At 40.7% G+C, this 18043-nt stretch overlaps 1 protein-coding gene across 1 annotated transcript in view; it reads left to right on the top strand.

The window, feature by feature from the left end:
* The window catches only part of LOC126187678 (tryptophan 5-hydroxylase 1), a 245941-nt gene that overhangs the window by 41561 nt on the left and 186337 nt on the right, over window positions 1-18043 (top strand). The window lies entirely within an intron of this gene.

Below are 18043 nucleotides of genomic sequence, written 5' to 3'. Positions count from 1 at the left end.
GAAGGAGAAAAGTCAAAACAGCCTTCCTCTCAAATAAAAGCAATGGTTATAACATTAAGAGTGCAATTGGAATTCCATTGGTAAAAGGAGAGAGCGGATGGATGGAAACAGGGCACTGAATAACTCTATGAGGGAGAGGTCTGATAACGTGATAGAAGATGAAACAGGAGCTGATAGGGAAGAGATAGGGGATCCACACTATGAGAGTCAGTATTTAAAAAGCTTTGGAGGACTTAGGAGCTAATAAGGCACAAGGAATAGATAAAATTCCATCGGATTTACGTTAGTGTGTTGAATGTATAAGACTGTCGATATACCATTATACTTCTGGAAAAAGATCACAATTCCGAACATATCAATAGCCGACAAGTGCTAAAATTATCGTACAGTCAGCTTAACAGCTCAAGCATCCAAGTTTCTGACAATAATAATATACGGAAGAATGGAAACGAAAATTGAGGATCTGTTGGATAAGCATCAGTTTGACTTTACGAAAGATAAAGGCACCAGAGAGGTAGTTCTGGCGCAGTTGATAATGGAACCAAACTGAAGAAAACCCAAAACACGTTCATAGGATTTATCGTCCGCCCCGATAGCTGTGTGGTCAGCGTGACGAATTGCCGTCCTACGGGCCCGGGTTCGATTCCCGGCTGGGTCGGAGATTTTCTCCGTGCAGGGCCTGGGTGTTGTGTTGTCTTCATCATGATTTCATCCCCAACCGACGCGGAAGTAGCCCAATGTGGCGTCGACTATAATAAGACCTGCACCAAGGCGGCCGGACCTGCCCCGCAAGCGGCCTCCCGGCCAATGACGCCAAACGCTCATTTCATTTCCATAGGATTTGTCGAGCTGGAAAAAGCGTTCGACAGCGTAAAGTGGTGCAAGGTGTCTGAAACTCTGAGAAAAACAGTGGTAATTTATATGGGTAATATAAATTATAAGGGTAATATAAAATATATACAAGAACCAAGAGGAAACAATAAAAGTGGGAGACCGAGAACGAAGTGCTCGGAATGAAAATAGTGTAAGGCACGAATGTGGTCTTTCGCCTCTGCTGTTCAGTCTATACATCGAAGAATCAATGACGGAAATAGATGAAAGATGTGCGGGATTAAAATTCAGTGTCAAACGATATCAGTGATAAGATTCACTGATGGCATTGCTATCCTCAGTGTAAGTGAAGAAGAATTACAGGATCTTTCGAATGAAATGGGGGAACACAGAAACTGGAAAACATCCAGGAAATAAATTGAGGACGTAGGTTGCACGTGCTTCTCTGAGACGAAGAAGTTGACGCTGGAGAGGAATTTGTGGCGGGCAGCATCAGATCATTCAGAAGACAGGTAGCTCACAAAAGAAACTTACAACAGGTTTTCTTCACACTTTTTTACTGTCCTCTGCTGTAACATATGTAACTAGACGGTTAGGTTAGTTTTAAATAAGTCTACGTAATTTTCGTTCAAAATAATGTACAAGCCGTGAGCCTGTATGGTATGTGGCTTATATACAATGATAATCTCTTTTTCCGATGAGAGTTTTAATGTTGCTTACAGACAAGACCACCGATTATTTTCTTTAAATTATGACGTACTTAAATAAGATGGACGTGTTACAACATGTATTCACAGAGGTATAGGTTAGTAGTTGCCCAAGGTCTGGCATTGACGAGTCAGTCTAGCAAGTTTGGTGTTGGGCCTTTTGTCTATACATTAGCTAGAATTTTATTACTTTGCTTTATACTTACGTAGATTCCATTTATGGTAACTGAGGGAGAAGTTCATAGTTGCCCGAGGTCTGCGTTAGTGTTGCCATGTAACAGGACCTGATTCCGATTATTAGATCTTATATCCCAGAATACTGAACCTAAGTGGTTCATTATTTTCGATTGCTGTTACCAGCTACTGACATTGTAAACCTGATTTCATGTTATACCATATCGGGATTTATACAGGTTGGTTTACAATATTTTATGGGAATTTAAACCAATACTGGTGATTTTTCTTTGTTATTATTGTTTTAAAATGAGCGGAAAAGCAAGATACACATTGAACCTCATAATTTCAAGAATGTTGTAATGTTTTACTATCTTTTAAACGTACCGTTTGATTAACATAACGTTTCTTTTTACCACTTTAATAATTGTTATCGCTTTAAATGTTTTGTTGTATTTAGCTGAAATGGCACTATAGATTTTTAAATGCATCGATGTTATGGGCACCATTCGTTGGCGATATTGACTTATTGTCAATCTTAACTAGAGCAAAGATCCTATATCCTTTGACAATAGATCTCATTTTATAACCTCTGACAATATTGTACTTCTTAAAGCCTGAAATTATTAGCTCTTAACAGCTAAGAGTATCCACTATACACTATTTTTATGGATACTAGTATTTTGAAGGTTATAGTGGAGCAGATTTGTACTGTACACACAGTTGTATCCTGTTTTGAATTTAAAGTGTTTTGATCCATCGATTTACAGCTTTGTAGGTACTTTCAAGACGATTGTTCTTCATGTGTGTTCTTATTCTGGAAAGCTTGTTGGTTGTGTAACATACGTTTAGTATAGCCTTCTGTGACGATGATTGCTAAAACTGAAACTAGACGAGAATAAGTGTGTGTATATGTGCAGCTGGTGGCTAGAAATGGTTTTCTTCAACTAGTTGGTAACTAAATAGGCACCTACAAAAACTTTAAGAGGCAACTATTTTTATGCCAAAAAGTACCTCAACCGTTTTAGAACATTTATGACATTGCTTTTCAAGTTAACTTTTTCCTTTGTCATGATTCTTCTGACTGGTTTGATGCGACCCGCCACGAATTCCTCTCCTGTGCTAACCTCTTCATCTCAGAGTAGCACTTGCACCATACGTCCTCAATTATTTGCTGCATATATTCCAATCTCTGTCTTCCTCTACAGTTTTTGCCTTCTACAGCTCCCTCTAGTACCGTGGAACTCTCTCATGTCCTAACAGATGTACTACCATCCTGTCCCTTCTCCTTATCAGTGTTTTCCACATTTTCTACGTAAAACGACCTCATTCCTTACCTTATCAGTCCATCTAATTTTTAACATTCGTCTGTAGCACCACATCTCAAATGCTTCGATTCTCTTCTGTTCCGGTTTTCCCACAGTCCATGTCTCACTACCATACAATGCTGTACTCCAGACGTACATTATCAGAAATTTCTTCCTTAAATTATGGCCGATATTTGATATTAGTTAACTGCTCTTGGCCAGGAATGCCTTTTTTGCCATAGCGAGTCTGCTTTTGATGTCCTCCTCGCTCCGTCCGTCATTGGTTATTTTACTGCCTAGGTAGCAGAATTCCTTAACTTCATTGACTTCGTGACCATCAATCCTGATGTTAAGTTTCTCGCTGTTCTCATTTCTACAACTTCTCATTACCTTCGTCTTTCTTTGATTTACTCTCAATACATACTCTGTACTCATTACAATGTTCATTCTGTTCAACATATAATGTAATTCTTCTTCATTTTCACTCAGGATAGCAATGTCATCAGCGAATCGTATCACTGGTATCCTTTCACCTTGAATTTTAATTCCACTCCTGAACCTTTCTTTTATTTCCATCTTTGCTTCCTCGATGTACAGATTGAACAGTAGGGGCGAAATGCTACATCCTTTTTTATACGAGCTCTTCGTTCTTGGTCGTCCATTCTTATTATTCCCTCTTGGCTCTTGTACATATTGTATATTACCCGTCTCTCCCTAAAGCTTACCCCTACTTTTTTTCAGAATTTCGAACATCTTGCACCATTTTACATTGTCGAACGCTTTTTCCAGGTCCACAAATCCTATGAACGTGTCTTGATTTTTCTTTAGTCTTGCTTCCATTATTAACCGCAACGTCAGAATTGCCTCTCTCGTGCCTTTACTTTTCCTAAAGCCAAACTGATCGTCATCTAGCGCATCCTCGATTTTCTTTTCCATTCTTCTGTATATTAGTCTTGTAAGCAACTTGGATTCATGAGCTGTTAAGTTGACTGAGATAATTCTCGCATTTGTCAGCTCTTGCTGCCTTCGGAATTGTGTGGATGATGCTTTTCCGAAAGTCAGATGGTATCTCGCCACACTCATATATTCTATATACCAACGTGAATAGTTTTGTTGGTACTTCACCCAATGGTTTTAGAAATTCTGATGGAATGTTATTTATCCCTTCTGCCTTATTTGACCTTCACTCCCCCAAAGCTCTTTTAAATTCTGATTCTAATACTGGATCCCCTATCTCTTCTAAATCGACTCCTGTTTCCTCTTCTATCACATCAGACAAATCTTTCCCCTCTTAGAGACTTTCAATGTATTCTTTCCACCTCTCCTCTGCATTTAACAGTGGAAATCCCCACTGCACTCTTAATGTTAACACCCTTGCTTTTAATTTCAGTGAAGGTTGTTTTGACTTTCCTGCATACTGAGTTAGTCTTTACAACAAATATTTCTTTTTCAGTTTATTCATTTGTCCGTGCAGTCATTTCGTCTTAGCTTCCCTGCACTTCCTGTTTATTTCATTCCTCAGCGACTTGTATTTCTGTATTCCTGAGTTGCCTGGAACATTTTTGTACTGAAGTATTTCTTCTGATACCCATAGTTTCTTCGCAGTTACTTTCTTTGTACCTATGTTTTCCTTTCCAACTTCTGTGATGGCCCTTTTTAGAGATGTCCATTCCTCTTCGACTATACTGCCTACTGAACAATTTCTTGTTGTTGTATCTATAGCCTTAGAGAACTTCAAGCGTATCTCGTCCTTTCTTAGTACTTCCGTATCCCACTTCTTTGCGTATTGATTCTTCCTGATGTCTTAAACTTCAGCCTACTCTTCATCACTACTATATTGTGACCTGAGTGTATATCTGCTCCTGGGCACGCCTTACAATCCAGTATCTGATTTCGGAATCTCTGTCTGACCATGATGTGATCTAACTGAAATCTTCCTGTATCACTCGGCCTTTTCCAAGTATACCTCCTCCTATGGTGATTCTTGGACAGGGTATTCGCTATTACTAACTGAAACTTGTTACAGAATACAATTAATCTTTCTCCTCTCACATTCCTTGTTCCAAGCCCATATTCTCCTGTATCCTTTTCTTCTACTCCTTTCCCTTCAACTGCATTCCAGTCCCCCATGACTATTAGATTTTCATCCCCCTTTACATACTGTATTACCTTTTCAATATACTTTCTCTGTCTCATCATCTTCAGCTTGCGACGTCGGCATGTACATCTGAACTATCGTTGTCGGTGTTACTTTGCTGTCGATTCTGATAAGAACAACTCTCTGCCCTGCGTTCCTATTCGTAACGAATCCTACTCCTGGTATACCATTTTCTGCTGCTGTTGGTATTACCCTATACTCATCTGACCAGAAATCCTTGTCTTCTTTCCACTTCACTTCACTGACACCTACTATATCTAGATTGAGCCCTTGCATTTCCATTTTCAGATTTTCTAGTTTCCTTACCACGTTCAAGTTTCTGACAGCATTTAATCTTTGCACATGCCACACCTTTTTTGTAGACGGGAAAGGCATAGGAAAAAATAACTAAGTAATTAAGAATCATTGAATGAATTGTAAAAGTCGAAAATTATTGATTACACTCTTTAGGCAAAATTCAAAGTCAGTTCGGTTGAAGAATAAGTAATTGATTCAAAGAAAGTTAGTATACTGAAGGATGTTGAATAAGAAGGATTGCTGCAACCGTTAGTGAGGAGAATACATCGAAGAATACATACGTCAAAGGCCTCATGTCGGTGAATCAATGACAGGGTCTGTTACGGGGTGTGTAAGATTGCTGCCCTATTCTTCTTTATAAATGACTAAATTATGTTTTATTTATAGGACCGCTCCTAGCCTCGCTACACGTGTTACCTCATGGTTAAGAACTCGACTTCAATTGTTCTAGGCGAACACCCTTGAAACAGTTATAAACAGAGGTCAGCACCAACTGTTTATCAAATTTACTAAACAAATTAATTATATGCGAAACGGTTAACATTAATGGGGCGAGTTACCATGAAGCAACACATAAATGTAGTAGGAGCTTGCAATATTGTCATTGGGACTGACATAGGTTCATTCATTAACTTGTTCATTAAACTCTGTTGCGGCTATTAATTCAATAATTGAGCCAATCGTTTAAATACTGGGGTGAAATTAGATTCATTCGGATGAGGCATGGGGGTGTAGCGGGCGGGAGTGAGGGTGGGGGTTGTGATCACTTGACGAAATTTAGTCTGGTGACAACTTGCATTCATTTATCCTAAAACTGACAAAACAGTAGCTCCAAAATTTATGCTTTCTATGCAACGTATTCTACACATTTTGAATTACCTTGACGATACAATTGCAGTATTTACCAGCTATGTTCTCCCTCAGCACAAGGTTATGGTAACACGTTCGTTCCCTAGTAACATGGACCAAGACCTACTTCAAAGCGATGAGCAAATTTCTGAAAAGTTATCAAGTGCACTCATTAATTAACTGCCTGTTGCATTACCAGTAGAGCGAAAGCTCTAATTAAGCAACAGATGGAATTTACTTTCTGAAGTGAACAATGCTATACTTATTTATTAACTTTGGTGTAAGATGTGAGTACATGGCTAAATCTAGGCACTGAAACAAGTATTACTGCTGGCTTTACCACGAAAATCGGGGCAAGATCTGATATAAAACATTACTTTAATTCAGAAAAACCATTAAAAAATTATTACAGGAAGATATGAGATGGATAGAATGCTTGAACACATTTGGTTCATTTCTAAACAATCTCTAAAATTACTAAGGTTCCTGGCTAAAATGAATCACTGATTGTTACTGTATCTCAAACAATATGGATCGACATCCCAATGATTCACGTAGGACTGCAGAAGGGGACCGTAACTTTCGTGTAACATAAGTAATACGACATGTGGTCATACGCTAGGCACAAAAAACACCACAAAAACAATCAAAATTCTCACAATAAATCTCTCTGACATAGGTCGTATTCTCATAATTAAGTTTGCAGTGGCCTTAACTTCAAAATGAGGTAGCATAGACACTATATAGTGTGAAAGAGGCCATCCCAGTGCTGTATGGTTGAACACAACACACAAAGAAAATTGCACAAATAAATTGTCATTCCTACAGGGAATTACTGCTCCGTGAAAGATTTTGGATTTCCTTTACTTTTAATTAAATAAGGTAACAACAAAACATAATCACGAACAACACAGGCTAACGTAAGGTAAAAGTCACGAACGTGTTGTCAGTCACAAAACAAAAAATAAACACTTAAAATCAAATAAAATTTCTCCACAAAATTTCTGTTGTAGTGACTATTATCCGTAACTGAGTTTAGAACATGATCTAAAAAGACACGACGTTACAGTTTAACCACATTTTTGCAGGTTGCAACAAATGGCGCAAGACAAAGAAAAGTCTTAAAATTATTTAACTAATGTACCAAAATTATACTGTTACAGCAAGAGATAAACATTTTACATAAATAAACAACAAATAAAATCTTCTAGCAAACAAAATAACGGTGGTCACTAAAGGTCCACACTCCACGTCCACTCACGACTAAGCCCCTACCTCCTGTCATTTATTCCATCAAAATCATGGTAATTAACACGAAAATAAAACTTTCACTTACAAAATTAAGCTTAAAACCCACATCATTCGCCTAATCCACTACAAAATAATACATTTTGATGCCTTTCTTTGTTACCCAAATATGAAGAGAGGCACCCGGCTGCATCCGCTCATCTCGCCAGGTCCCGCTAAACTAGGACATACCGTGCACCCCTACAACGGCTCTCCCGTTCAAACTTCGGTGTTGAGAGTACGACGACAATCCCTGTGACCAACTTGACGACTCTTACTTTGCCAGCTAGGTTACCTTTGGTGCTAGCTTCCCTTTGCTGAACTTTCCCATGAGGTTAATTCAGTATTGGCCTCTACACTACTTCGTCTACCTCTGGTTCGTCCTTATTCCTCTACATTCAACCTGTACTCACTCTCATACGATCACATGTACAAGGATGGAGAAGAAAAAAGGAGACGAGACAATGTGACAGGTAAAACAAAATAAATAAGAGAGTCCAACTTTCCCTTCACCAGGTGAAGTATGTCAATGAAAAGTACGAAATGGCTATTGATATCACAGATTTCGAAATCAAAACTATTATTACCTGAAAGTAATGAAACACAGCGAAACAAAGATAACACTTCAAGTCAGGCAAGCTATCCTGATGGGCAGGGGGCAAATGAGACGTATTCACACTGTTGTTGTCGTGGTCTTCAGTCCGAAGACTGGTTTGTTGCAGATCGTCACGTTAGACTATTCTGTGCAAGACTCTGTATGTCTGCATATCTATTGCAACCTGCATCCATATGATTTAGCTTAATGTATTCTAGTCTCCGACCCAATTTCTAACTTTTATCCTCCCCACCCCACCCCCGTTCCTCACCCCCCCTGCACTACCAAATTTACTTCTACATTTACATCGAAGCTCTGCAAGCCACTGTGAAATGCATGGTAGAGGGTACGTCCCACTGTACTAGTTATGTTTCTTCCCGATCCATTCGCGTATGGACTGTGAGGAGAATAATTGTTTGAATGCCTCCGTGCGTGCTCTAATTAATTTAATCTTGTATGAATGCATGGTTTCGCGGCGATATGAATTAATAAAACTTTCTCGGGCTTCCAGCCGTGTCAGGTGGTTAAAATCCCACAACCTGACGCGGCTGGAAGTCCGAGAAAATTTTATTAATTTAATCTTGTTCTCACAAAGCTTTATAAGTTGGCTTTCTTGGGATGCTTTACGGCATCCTCCAGTTCAGTTTCTTCAGCACTTTGTGACACTCACCCCCACAGATCAAATACCCCTGCGCCCATTCGTGCTGCCTTTCTCTGTACGCGTTCAGTATCTGCTGTCAGTCTTATTTGACATGGATCCCACACACTTGAACCATATTCTAGGATGGGTAACACGAGTGATTTGTAAGCAATCTCCTTTGCAGCCTAACTGCATTTCCCCAGTACACTACCAATAAACCGAAGTCTACCACCTGCTATAACCATACTCAGCCATTCCATTTTATATCCATACAAAATGCTACACCCAGGTATTTGCGTAAGTTGGCTGATTCCATCTGTGACTCACCTACATATTGGCCGCAGGATACTATGTTCTTTTTCGTTTTGTGCAGTATGTAATTTTAAATATATGAACATTTAAAGCAAGTTGCCAAACTTTACACCACTTTGAAATCATATCACGAACTGACTGGCAGTTTATGCATCTTCATTCAGATAGCTACATCATCCACAAAAAGTCTGAGGTTACTATTACTATTGTCCGAATTGTCCGAAAGATTATTAATGTAAAACATGTTTTTTATTAATTTGGTTCAGTAACTCCTTATTAGTATTTCGATCTACACATCGAATTTTCAACATTCTTCTTCCCTAAACCGCTTATCGTCCATCGTTTCATTTCCATACGAGCATACACCTCATACAAACACCTTCAGAAAAAAATCCTAACATGATGTTAGCAAATTTCTCATCTTCAGAACCACTTTCTTGCTGTAATCAGTCTGCCTTAAATATAGTCTCTACTGTGACTATTATAGGTTGTTTTGCTGCCCAAATAGCAAAAATTAATCTTCTACGCTTCGCATCGATTTTCCTAATCTAACCCTGTAAGCATCCCCTGATTCAATTCACCTACTTTTCGTTACTATTGTTTTACTTTTGTTGATTTTCACCTTACAAACTTTTCTTAATACTCTGTCTTCTCCATTCATCTGTTCTTGCAAGCTCTTTCCCCTCTCTGACAGAATTACAGTGTTACCGGCAAATTTTAAGATATTTATTTTTCTCTCAAATCTTTAATTCCCTTTCCAGATTTCTCTTTTGTTTCTTTTATTGCTTACTCAATGTACGCACAGAATTATATGGGGAATGGGCTACAACACCGTCTCACTCCCTTCCCAACTACTGCTTCCTTTTTATGCCCTCCGAATTATGTGACTGCAGTCTGGGTTCTGTACAACTTGTGAGAACTTCTCGATCCCTCTATTTTATCTCTGCTATCTTCTGAATATCGATGAGTGTAGTCAAGTCAGCACTATGAAAAGCTTACCCTAAAACCACAAATACTTGCGTTTCTTTAAACTATCTCCATAGATATGTCGTTGGGTCAGTATGACCTCAAGTGTTCCTATATTTCTCTGAAACCAAAACTGATCTTCTCTGAGGTCGGTTTCTACAAGTTTATCCATTCTTCTGAAAATAACTAGTGTAATATTTTGCAACAATAACTTATTAAAATTGTGGTTCGAAATTTTTCACACCTTTTAGCGTCTTCCTTTTCACATTATGTAATCCAATATCCAAATCAATAATCCGGGTCAGAAAGACGAGTCCAGATTTATGACTAATTCTTTCCATCCATATTCCAGATTATTAGTAGCAGTTAACTAATTATGAATCTGGCACGGATTTTAGAAGAAGTAGTTGCGGTGTTCACCTGAAAACATTTATGGTACACCTTTCCAAGTCGCCAGCCAGGCATTAGATCCCAGACACAACCACCGCTCCCCCGTCCCCACACGTCTTGACAACTAAACTACTTTGCTCAGTTCAGATCACAGTGAATTCCTCTTAGTAGCTTCAGGCGCAACTGAAGAAGCCGGCGATCTTACTCCAGTAGGAATGTCTGGACATTGTGAAATCGAATTAAATCAAATACTGCTGCGAATGCTCGCTGTAAGGTGTAAGCGCCACCAAAACCGTCTCACAGCGCCAGAAATGGTTTGTGCCTTAACTTCAGGAATTAATTAAAGTAATGTCCGCGTCAAAAATTTAATTCATTTACAGGACAGAGCAGAATCTGAGAGCGTATTCACATTTCTCAACGTAATTTCAAGTGCTATTTTAAGCATATCTCTCTCTCCCTGCCTTTCGGTTTTTCCTTTGACTTCGTTCTTGTACTCTGCTGCAGAAATGAGGCACACTTGTAATTTCAGTAAACAGCGTCGGGGATTTTTAGTGGTAGAAAAAGAAGAGCTAAAAACTCTCGTGGCGTGTCGACTGTTTGCATTTGTTCCTCATCTCATGCTGTTATTTATTAACTGCTGGTTAAATGCTAATGTGTTAGACGTTAAAATCCTTCCCTGGGGTATCAAAAGGCAATTTTAAGTCGTTTTTAACTCCATATTCAGACCAGTTTAATGAAACTAGTGCTTTATTTGTAACATAATTTGTTCACATCTGTAGGACGTGCTGGCAACAGCTATATAATGCCTCTGCTCCAACCAAGCAAGTTTTATGTAAGGCTGGACTTGTCTAGTTAAATGCTTTTATTTGTTTAGAAAAGAGCTTGATGGTTTTTTAGACTCCTCAACAGAGCGGTCATTATGCTCAAAACAACGACGAATAATAAATCGTACGAAGGCAATTACATTCCTGCCAATACAGAGTAATGGCAATAACGGCACATTATGAATCACTGTCCAAAAAACAACATGCTGTTTAGTCATGTGAAGATGAGTATCTAAAGAGGCAAAAAAATGTTTTCAAACCTTCGGAAGATATGTAGAGCTCTAATAATAACGAATCTCCCAAAGAAATGGTATAAGTACACACTACAAACAGTAACACCTAAGGGATCTAAAATTACCATCTATAAAAAATACACAATGCTTGAGCTGCACCATCTAACAGGCCTGACGTTGCTATACGTTAGACAGTACACTGTTGCTTCCTAACTGATTGTAATCCCAATGATCAAGTGACACAAAAATCGAACGGTGTAAAGAGACCGGAGAGCAGATATTATTCATTTGTGGCAAGATAAAAAATGGTTCATCTCAGTGTACAATATGCAGTAACAACGGTAAGATACAGGATATGCTATTGCTTGGAACCACGCATATCCTGGGGAAATTCTTTGAGAACCACCAGTGGTACTCCTAAAAAGGAATAAAGATGTCAACAACCCTAAGGTTGGTATAAAAACCACAGCGTTTTACAGGCATTGTCATATTGGACGTGGTATGCCTTTGTCCTCCTCCGATATTTTACCAGCCATTCAAAGGGGAATGTGGATCAAGAATTCGGCTCAACTTGGCACCTTTCACATTACCGTAGGTGGAACAGGACCGACTGAAGACTGAATCCTGGACCCCGAGGTCTGGAAGTCGGAAGCTTTCCCCACCTAACCAGCAAGGCAGGTGAAATCTGAAATCAAACTTCAAAAACAACAATGAAATCATATGTTGTGCAAACAAAGATGATGATGATTATCTACATTGAGATGCCAAAACAGAATAATCGTTGAAAAACTAACACGAAAATTGTTCAAAGATCTCATTGACGTTAGTCGCATTTGGGCATTAAAATGTACCAATTGTAACAGGTCAACAATTGCTGTCGGATTGGGACTCGAACCCGGATTTTGCGACTTACGCGAGAAGTAGCCCTAACGGCCTCGGCCACCTAAACACGCTACACACTTTTCTTCATATCAAATGCCCAGCCTTGTACCCACCTCTGTAGTGGCGCCTATCTGAAAGATTCTTTCTTTCAGTGCGGATGCACACCATGCTCGATCTCTTACGGTAATCAAGGATCTGCGAGTAGGGGGTTCAAGTTTGGAATTTGGTCGGCAGGGTAGCGTGCTCTGATGGCCGAGGCGACCAAGCGACCACTCGTGTAAAGCGGGAAATCCTGGTTCGACTCCCGGTCCTGACAAATTTTCACCCGTTACCGCTGATACATTTCAAAGCCCAAATGCTGCTAACGTCAATGAAACCTTTGAACAATTAGTTATATGGCCTCTGGATCGAAGAAGATGTCTGTTTTTTTTCGGACATGTTCGAAAGAACAGACAATGCATATACACTTTAAAAAAACCGACGCTCCACAAAGGAGTTATGCAGACAGGTTGCGAATCCATATTCACACAAGTGTCAAATGGAAATGCTAAATACTAAACTTTGGTGGTCTATAGATGGCGCTGCTCAATTTCGCCGTCCAACTGGCAAGGACAGTAAACAGGGGCATGTAGACACCAGGGCATAAAGTATTTGTGAATTTCATCCGTGTTCTCAGTTGGACAGTAATTATGCATCGCAGACAGCCATTTGAGAGAGGACGTGTAGTTGGGATCAAAGAAGCCTACTGGAGTAATCGTCGAATCGCTCGACATTTGAATAGCAGCGATAGCACTATTCGAAGATGTTGGCAGGAATGGGTGAACCGTAGCCGAACACTGCGTCAAGAAGGGAGCGGTCGACCTAGAGAGACGACAGAATGCAAGGACCGGACAATCGTCAGGGACACAGGGACCATTAATAGGTGGCCCATAGAAACCGGACTGAGATCACAGCGCCACTTGTGTTGATTACCATTGACCTCTGTAGAACAACGGGCATATTTTCAGTAGTCGTGTGACTAGGGCCTTCCGTCGGGTAGACCATTCGCCGGGTGCAAGTCTTTCGATTTGACGCCACTTCGGCGACTTGGGAATGAAATGATGATGAGTAGGACAACACAACACTCACTCCCTGAGTGGAGAAAATCTCCGACCCTGCCGGGAATAGAACCCGGGCCCTTAGGATTGACATTGTGTCCCGCTGACCACTCAGCTACTGGAGCCGGACTATTTTCAGCAGTGTCTGGCACATTCAGCCTGCAATCTCATTGACTAGAGTAGAATTGTCTTCAGTGGTGAGTCCTGCTTCGAACTAAGCCCCGATGACCAGCGAAGACGTGTCTGGAGGCGCCCTAGACTGTTGTCGGATAGCAGCCCGACTGTCGTCAGCTATACGGCCCGAGAACCTGTAGTGATGGTCTGGGTGCCATTCCGTCTTGTAGCAGGATCCCTTTGGTGGTCACCCGCAGCGCACTTACAGCACAGCCCCGTTTTGTTGCCCTTCATGACAAGGCATCTTGGGCTTACATTCAGCCCGTACACAGCGAGAGTTTCTATTGCTTGTCGTCGTGCTTGCCAAACCCTGCCTTGGCCACTAAAGACGCCGGATCTCTCCCCAACTGAGAACGTTTGGGGCAGGGCCCTCCAACCAGTTCGGGATTCTGGCGATCTAACGCGCCAATTAGACGAATTTGGCAAGATATCCGTCAAAGAGGACATCCAATTACTGTCTCAATCAATGCCAAGCTAAACAATAGCTTGAATAAGCGCCAGATATAGACCAACGCGTTACTGACTCGCTCAGTTTGTGAAACTTTTTCTTTTGCATAAATCATCCAATTTTTCTGAAATTGTAATCATTTGTTTGTCTGCATATAGATCACAGTTACCGATTTCCATCCCATTCCGATAATTTCTTCGTGGTGCAGTTTTTTTTTCTTTTGTCTTTGCGTGTACATTTATATACAGGGTGTTACAAAAAGGTCCGGCCAGACTTTCAGGAAACATTCCTCACACACAAATAAAGAAAAGATGTTATGTGGACATGTGTCCGGAAACGCTTAATTTCCATGTTAGAGCCCATTTTAGTTTCGTCAGTCACCTACGCTCAATGGAGCACGTTATCATAATTTCATACGAGATACTCTACCTGTGCTGCTAGAACATGTGCCTTTACAAGTACGACACAACATGTGGTTCATGCACGATGGAACTCCTGCACATTTCAGTCGAAAAGTTCGTACGCTTCTCAACAACAGATTCGGTGACCGATGGATTGGTAGAGGCGGACCAATTCCATGGCCTCCACGCTCTCCTGACCTCAACCCTCTTGACTTTCATTTATGGGGGCATTTGAAAGCTCTTGTCTACGCAACCCCGGTACCAACTGTAGAGACCCCTATTCTCCAGGGCTGCATCAGCGCATCAGGGATTCCATGCGACGGAGGGTGGATGCATGTATCCTCGCTAATGGAGGACATTTTGAACATTTCCTGTAACAAAGTGTTTGAAGTCACGCTGCTACGTTCTGTTTCTGTGTGTTTCCATTCCACGATTAATGTGATTTGAAGAGAAGTAAAAAAATGAGCTGTAACATGGAAAGTAAGCGTTTCCGGACACATGTCCACGTAACATATTTTCTTTCTTTGTGTGTGAGGAATGTTTCCTGAAAGTTTGGCCGTACCTTTTTGTAACAACCTCTATAAAACTCGGAAATGTATTAATGGCATCGAGATGGGCTAGAGTCACTTTGATGACTAGTTAGAAGCAGCCTCCTCGAAAAATTAAACGTTTCTTCCTTGCACTACGGATTAAAATTGAGAACTAAACGAAAAATTTTGGAGGTTTTTTTACACTTTGTGTATCATCATTCAAAATAGAGAAAAAAACGATGGATCGCTGACATTATGCGTACCATAAAAATATGTGTTAATGATATTCATGGAATTAAGCCATCATGCTACAAACGTCAAACTTTAACTGAAAGTTCAAATGTGTGTGAAATCTTATGGGACTTAACTGCTAAGGTCACCAGTCCCTAAGCTTACACACTACTTAACCTAAATTATCCTAAGGACAAACCACACACACCCATGCCCGAGGGGGGACTCCAACCGCCGCCGGGACCAGCCGCACATCCCATGACTGCAGCGCCCTAGACCGCTCGGCTAATCCCGCGCGGCAAACTTTAACTGAAAGTAACACATGATATGCATATGTTCAACATTTCAACATAACTGCACAAAGTTGACAAACGCAAGGCGATCTACATTATGTCTATAAGGAATGATTTCGCAGCTGGGTTTTCATCCAGGGACTGCAATCGAATGTTAACTGTTTGTGAGATCTTGTAATGCTTTTGATAAGGAGAAATTTCTATCGCCGTGAATCGGAATTCGACAACAGGGTGATAGCGTGTTGAGGTTGCGGTATATCGATCTTCGGTACTGCTGCCCGCGTTGGTCGAATCCCCTGACTGTCATACGAGCATGGAACATAGAGGTTCATGAGGGCAACACTGAACGTCATGCAGGATTTCGATGACTCCTGCGAACAGTGCCCAAGAGGAAAGATATATTGTTCGTCCCATCGTGCAGGGTCGTACAGATACTTCAAGTTCCTTGTGAGAAAATATTCTTGCTTGCACCAAGACATCTGAAGCACCACCTGCTCTCAGCAAGGCGACTATTGTTACGGCTGCCCTTCTCTAGGTTTAGACTACAGGCGTGTTCTGCAACAGCGAAGGTTTCCTTAATGCCTTTTTTTAAAAGAAAAAACCTCTCGAGGTGAATGACGAGTTGGTTCCTTAGAAAGGGCCACGGGAGATTTTCACCCACCTCCCATTGTAAGGTGTCAGGCAAATCCAACACCTTCCATGAAAACCCTGACATGATAAGCAAATCCAGTAGTATGTCACATAGCTCCGAATAAATCGTGACATTAAATTAACCAAAGTAATACGAGTAACGAGTGAGCAAATGGAATACCACAGACTAACACAAGAATGCTTGAATGCATGTCATACCTTCCCACCGTGAGACAGACGCAGTTCCGAGGGGAGAAACGAGAACAGAAGCCGAGAGCAGAACCGTGTTAAGCTGAAGGCCCTACGATAAGGGACGGATGGACACCCACGTCGCCAGCTAACCGCTAGGACCACCCCCAGTCCATGTTAAAAACTAGAGCCCTCCAGAAGAATAGTATAGATCTTACGATAACACAAAAAGGGCCACACCACCTGCAAGTTTTAGCGTGAGACTTTTTCGCGTCTCTGTTACGTCAGGACCACCCCCCAGCCCATGTTAAAAGATAGAGCCCTCCAGAAGAACAGTATAGATCTTACGATAACACTAAAAGGACCACACCAGCTGCAAGTTTTAGCGTGAGACTTTTTCGCGTCTCTGTTACGTTGCAAACTTTAAAAACATTGCCCCACCACAAAAAGTATAACGTTTCTCATTGGATAGACAGAATTTTTGTAGGCGGAGCTTAAGGTTAACATTGAGACCCTGATTGGTCAGATGAAAACACAGCCAGATAGTTTTTTTAAACCAACTTCGGTAAATTGTAGTAAGGAGAAGTTAGGAGAGAGTTGCTTCCGAGATGGCGAGGTGAGCGGAGCTGTGCTGTCCGCCGCCCCCTGACGAACACCGACAAGGTAATGAACGCACGCGATGCCGCATAACAGCGCATAAAGCTTCACTCACAACTGCAGAAGCCTCATCTGTTACACCCCCTTTTTGCGTAATACTAGTGTCGATCGTCAATTAAAGCTCATGGTGTTCACATTTGCCACTTTAAGTAAAAATCTGAAACGCGATTATTTTTCTGTTATATAGTTATTGAGAAGCCACATCAGCCACTGTAATTTACGACAAGTTAGATAAGTAATTAAATATAATTGAGGGTCACTGTAGACCATTTTGATAGTTTTCTCTTTTGTGAAATTTAATTTAAACCTAGATTATAGGTGTGATATGGCATAGGTCATCCTTCGATCCAGTGTAGAACTTGGAAACCCATTCAGGGAATATTCGTTCACATTTTTGTTGAACGCAGTTGGTTTTTATCATCCTGTATTAAAACATTTCCTTTTATCAATAGTGCAATTTATAAACAATGTTTTGTGAGTAGAATAAAATTTCCAATGGTAAACTTAACTGCTTTTTCGACGTTATTTTACCAGCTAACTAAAAATAGGAAAGCCTTGAACCCCTTCCACTAAATTTAGTTAGTTTTAAGATTCTTTTACAGGGAGTGCAGTGGAGCTGACGCTGAAATCATTAAGTATTTGGTTATACCATCGCTAGTCTCACTGAACTCTTCTGAACTCTACATGTCATGTGTGGTCTGGCGTCTCCTTACCAGCAACAGGTCCCAGGTTCAAACTAGTCAATTCCCTAAAAAACACGCTCAGAGCGTCGTTGCGCGAAAGTGGTAGGGAGACACGATATAGAACAAACAGACACCACGCAGAATTTTAGACCATATCCAGAGCTTTTTACTCCTTCTCCAATGACACGTACGTCAACTGAAGAGTTAATTGTAATATTCTATTAGCAACTTCTTGGTTTGTGCCGGAGAAGGTTGAAA

The sequence above is a fragment of the Schistocerca cancellata genome, chromosome 5, assembly GCF_023864275.1.
Source record: "Schistocerca cancellata isolate TAMUIC-IGC-003103 chromosome 5, iqSchCanc2.1, whole genome shotgun sequence".
In the NCBI taxonomy this organism is placed as follows: domain Eukaryota; kingdom Metazoa; phylum Arthropoda; class Insecta; order Orthoptera; family Acrididae; genus Schistocerca; species Schistocerca cancellata.
The sequence above is the reverse complement of the archived record's forward strand: the minus strand, read 5'-3'. Positions and strand labels throughout refer to the sequence as shown.